Raw genomic sequence first — 6000 nt, 5'->3', positions numbered from 1 at the left:
CTTAACCCGGGTCACAAAGACAGCTGGGAGCAATGATGGGATTTTCCAAGGCAAATCAAAAGTTGAGATGCGTGAAATGATCTGTTGTGTAATTTTACCAACATTCCCTTTGCCCATCAAGGATACCACATCTAGTCTAAAAAGCAGACAGATGAATCTGAGGGAGAATATGACCCGAGTTCCCAACAGCTTTCCGGTTCCAGCACATCCTGTAATCCTTCTGAATTTTTGCCCTTCATTCTGTAACAACCCTCTTATAATAAATTCTCCTTTTTTCCTCATAGGGTAGCAAAAAATGAGATGGTCTAGGTTCAAACCCTGGTTCCAGCATTTACTAGCTGTGTGTCCTGGGGCAGCTTCTAAATCTCTGTTTTTGGTTTTTTGTTGTTGTGGTTGTTGTTGCTGTTGTTGTTTTTACTGTAAAAAGGAAAAAATCCTAGTGTAGAGTTTTTGTGAGGATTAAATTAGATAATGCATTTAAAGTGCTTAGTGCAATGTCTAGCATTCATTCAACAAAGATTAAGCACTTATTACGTGCCAGACACCGGTACAGAATAAACGTTCACTCAATGTTACTATTACTTTATTAGAATAGCTCAAGATGATTTTTTCTACTTGAAACTAAAGGAGTTCTAATGAAGACATAAACGATTATCTGGAAGTTGTATCTTGAGTGAAAGACCTTCAGAACAAATATGGAACTAGTTGAGTCAACCAGAGAGAGAAACAATGAGGATTCCCTCAACTCAGCATGGAAAATTTCCTGGCAGTCCATGTTCTGCTGTTGTAAGCCGCTGATTAAGCAATTCTCTTGCTGCTAAGGATTCAGACTATGTGCAAACTGAGGGCGAAGTGCTTAGGGTTTATGTCAAATATACCAGGCTATTTGAGTGTATTGGTTATTGCTTATAATTTGATAAAGTTCAACAAGAGCGAGACAAGTTCCAACCTACAGATGACCAAATGGAAACAGAGAACAACCAGCAAATTTAAATTACAAGGGTCCAGAACAAGAAATTAATCATACGTCCTGCTAAAATGAAATGGATAAGACTGGTGATAACTAGAACACTCTGTGATTTGCCAGTTAGAATGGATATACCTGGGAAGAGCCACAGGAGTTGAGAACTCTGAAACATCCTCACTCCCCAAAACTCCCACAGGGCACTCTCTGCCTGACAAGAACAGATGCCTGCCTAGCCGGTCGCGGTGGCTCACGCTTGTAATCCCAGCACTTTGGGAGGCCAAGGCGGGCGGATCATGAGGTCAAGAGATTGAGACCATCTTGGCCAACATAGTGAAACCCTGTCTCTACTAAAAAATACAAAAAAATCAGCTGGGCGTGGTGGCATGTGCCTGTAGTCCCAGCCACTTGGGAGGCTGAGGCAGGAGAATCACTTGAAACTGGTAGGCGGAGGTTGCAGTGAGCCGAGATCGCACCACTGCACTCCAGCCTGGGAAACAAGAGTGAAACTCTGTCTCAAAAAACAAAAAACAACAAAAAAAAAACCCAGATGCCTTTTTTTTTTTTTTTTTTTTTTTTTTTTTGAGACAGAGTCTCGCTCTGTCTCCCAGGCTGGAGTGTAGTGGCCGGATCTCAGCTCACTGCAAGCTCCACCTCCCGGGTCCACGCCATTCTCCTGCCTCAGCCTCCCGAGTAGCTGGGACTACAGGCACCCGCCACCTCGCCCAGCTAGGTTTTTTTTGTATTTTTTAGTAGAGACGGGGTTTCACCGTGTTAGCCAGGATGGTCTCGATCTCCTGACCTCATGATCCACCCGTCTCGGCCTCCCAAAGTGCTGGGATTACAGGCTTGAGCCACCGCGCCCGGCCTTTTTTTTTTTTTTTTTTTTAACTGAGTCTCACTCTGTCACCCAGGCCGCAGTGCAGTGGTGTCATCTCAGCTCACTGCAAACTCCATCTCCCGGGTTCAAGCAATTCTCATGCTTCAGCCTCCTGAGTAGCTGGGATTATTGGTGTGCACCACCATGCGCAACTGCTTGTTTTGTATTTTTAGTAGAGAGGGTTTCGCCACATTGCCCAGGCTGGTCTCAAACTCCTGGGCTCAGGCAATTGGCCTGCCTCGGCCTCCCAAGTGCTAGGATTACAGGCATGAGCCACCGCACTCAGCCAGATGCCTCCCTTTGTAAAGTACAATTATTTTTCTCTTTTTTTGTTTTGGCTTTTGTAACTGAAATATTAATTGCTTACTAGATATCTAGGTGTTCCTCACATTTCCCAGATCTCTTGCAGTTAGGTGGGCTCAGGTGATTAGTTCTGTTCAATGGACTGTGGTTGACCAAAGAATTTAAGAGCTAGCAAATGAGCCTCCAACAATCTCTTCGCTGTTGAGGCAACCTAGAAACTACATGTTGAGATGGCAGTGTCACAAGGTCAAAATAGCCTGAGGCTCCAAACTACCACAGCATTTACAGTCAGTCTTCGACACTTGTGAGTTCTGTATTAGTGGATTTGCCTAGTCACTAAATGTGTTTGTAACCCAAAATCAATACCTACAGTGCTACTGAGGTCATTCACAGACTTGTATTGAGAGGTGACAAGTTTGAGTCACCTGATACACATGTTCCCAGCTAAGGTGGAACAAGGCAGTGCTCTGCCTTCTTGTTGTAGCTCTCATGGTGTAAATATTAGTAAGTGTCTTTTTTTTTTGAGACGGAGTCTTGCTGTGTCACCAGGCGGGAGTGCAGTGGCGATCTCAGCTCACTGCAACCTCTGGCCCCCTTGTTCAAGTGATTCTCCTCCCTCAGCCTCCCCAGTAGCTGGGATTACAGACACGTGCCACCACCCCAGCTATTTTTTGTATTTTTAGTAGAGTCAGGGTTTCACCATGTTGGCCAGGATGGTCTCAATCTCCTGACCTCGTGATCTGCCCGCCTCAGCCTCCCAAAGTGCTGGGATTACAGGGGTTAGCCACCGTGCCCAGCCAGTGTCTTTTTTAAGGTCTATCTAGTGATGCACCTTTTGTGTTGTGGGGCTATTTGTTGGTGATTTCAATGTTTAAAACGGCTCTTAAGCTTAATGCCAAAGTGTTGTATGGTGGTTTTAGAACAAGAAGGCTGTAATGTGCCTTATAGAGAAAATGTACGCTAGAAAAGCTTCTTTCAGGTTGGGCACGGTGGCTTACGCCTGTAATCATAGCACTTTGGGAGGCCAAGGGGGCGGATTACTTGAGGCCAGGAGTTCAAGACAAGCCTGGCCAACATGGCAAAAAAACCCCATCTCTACTAAAAATACAGAAATTAGCCAGGCGTGGTGGTGTGTGACTGTAGTCGCGGTTACTTGAGGCACGAGAATCGCTTAAACCCAGGAGGCGGAGGTTGTAATGAGCAGAGACTGTGCCACTGCACTACAGCTTGGGCGACAGAGTGATACTCCATCTCGAAACGTCAGGAGACAAGACTAATTTGAGTAATAATAATAAAACTCCAGTCTCCTGCACAGCCAGCTCTGTGTGGCAAAAAGAAAGAAAGAGAGAAGGGGCAGGGGAGACAGGCAGAGGCAGAGGCAGGAAGGAAGGGAGGGAAAGTAACAAGGAAGAAAAGAAAAAAAGAAGGAAAAGTGAAGAAAAGAAAAAAAAAAGTCAGGAGGGTACATCTGTGTAGTGTTGGGGGAAAAAGGGAAGGAGGGAATATTCATCAAATACCTATAAAGGAGGGCCTGGCCGGGCGCGGTGGCTCAAGCCTGTAATCCCAGCACTTTGGGAGGCCGAGGCGGGTGGATCACGAGGTCAGGAGATCGAGACCATCCTGGCTAACAAGGTGAAACCCCGTCTCTACTAAAAATACAAAAAACTAGCCGGGCGTGGTGGCGGGCGCCTGTAGTCCCAGCTACTCGGAGGCTGAGGCAGGAGAATGGCGTGAACCTGGGAGGCGGAGCTTGCAGTGAGCCGAGATCGCGCCACTGCACTCCAGCCTGGGTGACACAGCGCGAGACTCCGTCTCAAAAAAAATAATAATAATATAAAGGAGGGCCTTTGAATCTTTTTTTTTTTTTTTGCAACCTCTGCCAGCCAGGTTCAAGCGATTTTCCTGCCTCAACCTCCTGAGTAGCTGGGATTACAGGCACATGCCACCGCACCTGGCTAATTTTTGTAGTTTTAGTAGAGACAGGGTTTCACCACGTTGGCCAGGCTGGTCTTGAACTCCTGACCTCATGATTCACCTGCCTTGGCCTCCCAAAGTGCTAGGATTAGAGGCATGAGTCACCACGCCTAACCATTCTGAATCTTTTATGTGCAGCTACGTTACCTGATTTAATAGGCCAGGGGGATGGGGCCTCAGATCCTTTTTTTTTTTTTTTTTTTTTTTTGAGACACAGTTTCATTCTGTTGCCTAGGTTGAAGAGCAGTGGCGTGATCTTGGCTCACTGCAACCTCCGCCTCCCAGGTTCAAGTGATGCTATTGCCTCAGCCTCCTGAGTAGCTGGGATTACAGGTGTGTGCCACCACACCTTGCTAATTTTTGTATTCTTAGTAGAGACGGGGTTTCACCGTGTTGGTCAGGCTGGTCTCGAACTCCTGACCTCGTGATCCGCCCACCTCTGCCTCCCAAAGTGCTGGGTTTACAGGTATAAGCCACCGTGCCCAGCCTCTACACTTATTATTTAAATTATTTATTTATTTATTTATTTATTTTTTTTTTTTTTTGAGACGGAGTCTCCCTCTGTCGCCCAGGCTGGAGTGCAGTGGCCGGATCTCAGCTCACTGCAAGCTCCGCCCCCCAGGTTCATGCCATTCTCCTGCCTCAGCCTCCCGAGTAGCTGGGACTATAGGCGCCCGCCACCTCGCCCGGCTAGTTTTTTGTATTTTTTAGTAGAGATGGGGTTTCACCGTGTTAGCCAGGATGGTCTCGATCTCCTGACCTCGTGATCCGCCCGTCTCGGCCTCCCAAAGTGCTGGGATTACAGGCATGAGCCACCGCGCCCGGCCTAAATTATTTATTTTTTAGTGTTGTGATAGTGAAAGAGATTCTACACTTCTAACAAATGACCAGATGAAGCCAATTCTGCTCGTCTTCAGATCACACTTTGAGCAAAGCTACTCAAGAGCATCTCCTTTGTGGATAACATATGTAAGATTTATGAAATAATGCTTCCTTATTATGTCTTATGATGTTTATTATATTCTGATTGCCAAGTTCAATGGATGATGCTCCAGTCTAGCTCTTTTTTTATTTTTTATTTTATTGAGATGGAGTTTCACTCTTGTTGCCCAGGTTGGAGTACAATGGTGCGCTCTTGGCTCACCACAAACTGCACCTCTCGGGTTCAAGCAATTCTCCTGCCTCAGCCTCCCAAGTAGCTGGGATTACAGGCACCCGCCACCACGCCTGGCTAATTTTGTATTTTTAGTAGAGACAGGGTTTCACTATGTTGGCCAGTCTGATCTCGAACTCCTGACTTAAGGTGATCTGCCTGCCTTGGCCTCCCAAACTGCTGGGATTACAAGCGTGAGCCACTGCACCTGGCCCAATTCAGTGTTTTTAAAAACATATCATATTGTTGAACTATTCAAGGCTATCTAATTCCAGAACATTTCCATCACTTGCCAAAGAAACCCTATACCTATCAGTCTCAATTCCTCCCTCCCCACCCCCCAAGAAACCACTAATCTACTTTCTGTCTTCATAGATTTGTTTATTCTGGACATTCAATTCATTTGCCTTCTCCCCATCTTTGCCTTTTTGCCAGACACACTCCTAGGTGAGGACTTTATAATTACCTCCTTATTGCCCCCTTTTATTTCTTCCCCATTTGGGTAGCAGCCCTTACTTTAGGTTGGGTGTTAACTGACCTTACCTCCAGCTCAGGAGAAAGCCTTAATTAGTGATTCCATCACATTCACCTTACCTCAACAATTCGTTCAGATGTAAGCATATGACCTAACTTCTTGGTCCAATCAGAGTGGTGGTCAGGATGTGTCTGTAGAGGAGTGGAGGTTGAAGTCAATTGTTGACTTTTTTCAAAAATTGTTGAATTTTG

Source organism: Macaca nemestrina, chromosome 7, assembly GCF_043159975.1.
Source record: "Macaca nemestrina isolate mMacNem1 chromosome 7, mMacNem.hap1, whole genome shotgun sequence".
NCBI classification, from domain to species: Eukaryota; Metazoa; Chordata; class Mammalia; order Primates; family Cercopithecidae; genus Macaca; species Macaca nemestrina.
Note: the sequence above shows the minus strand (reverse complement) of the source record.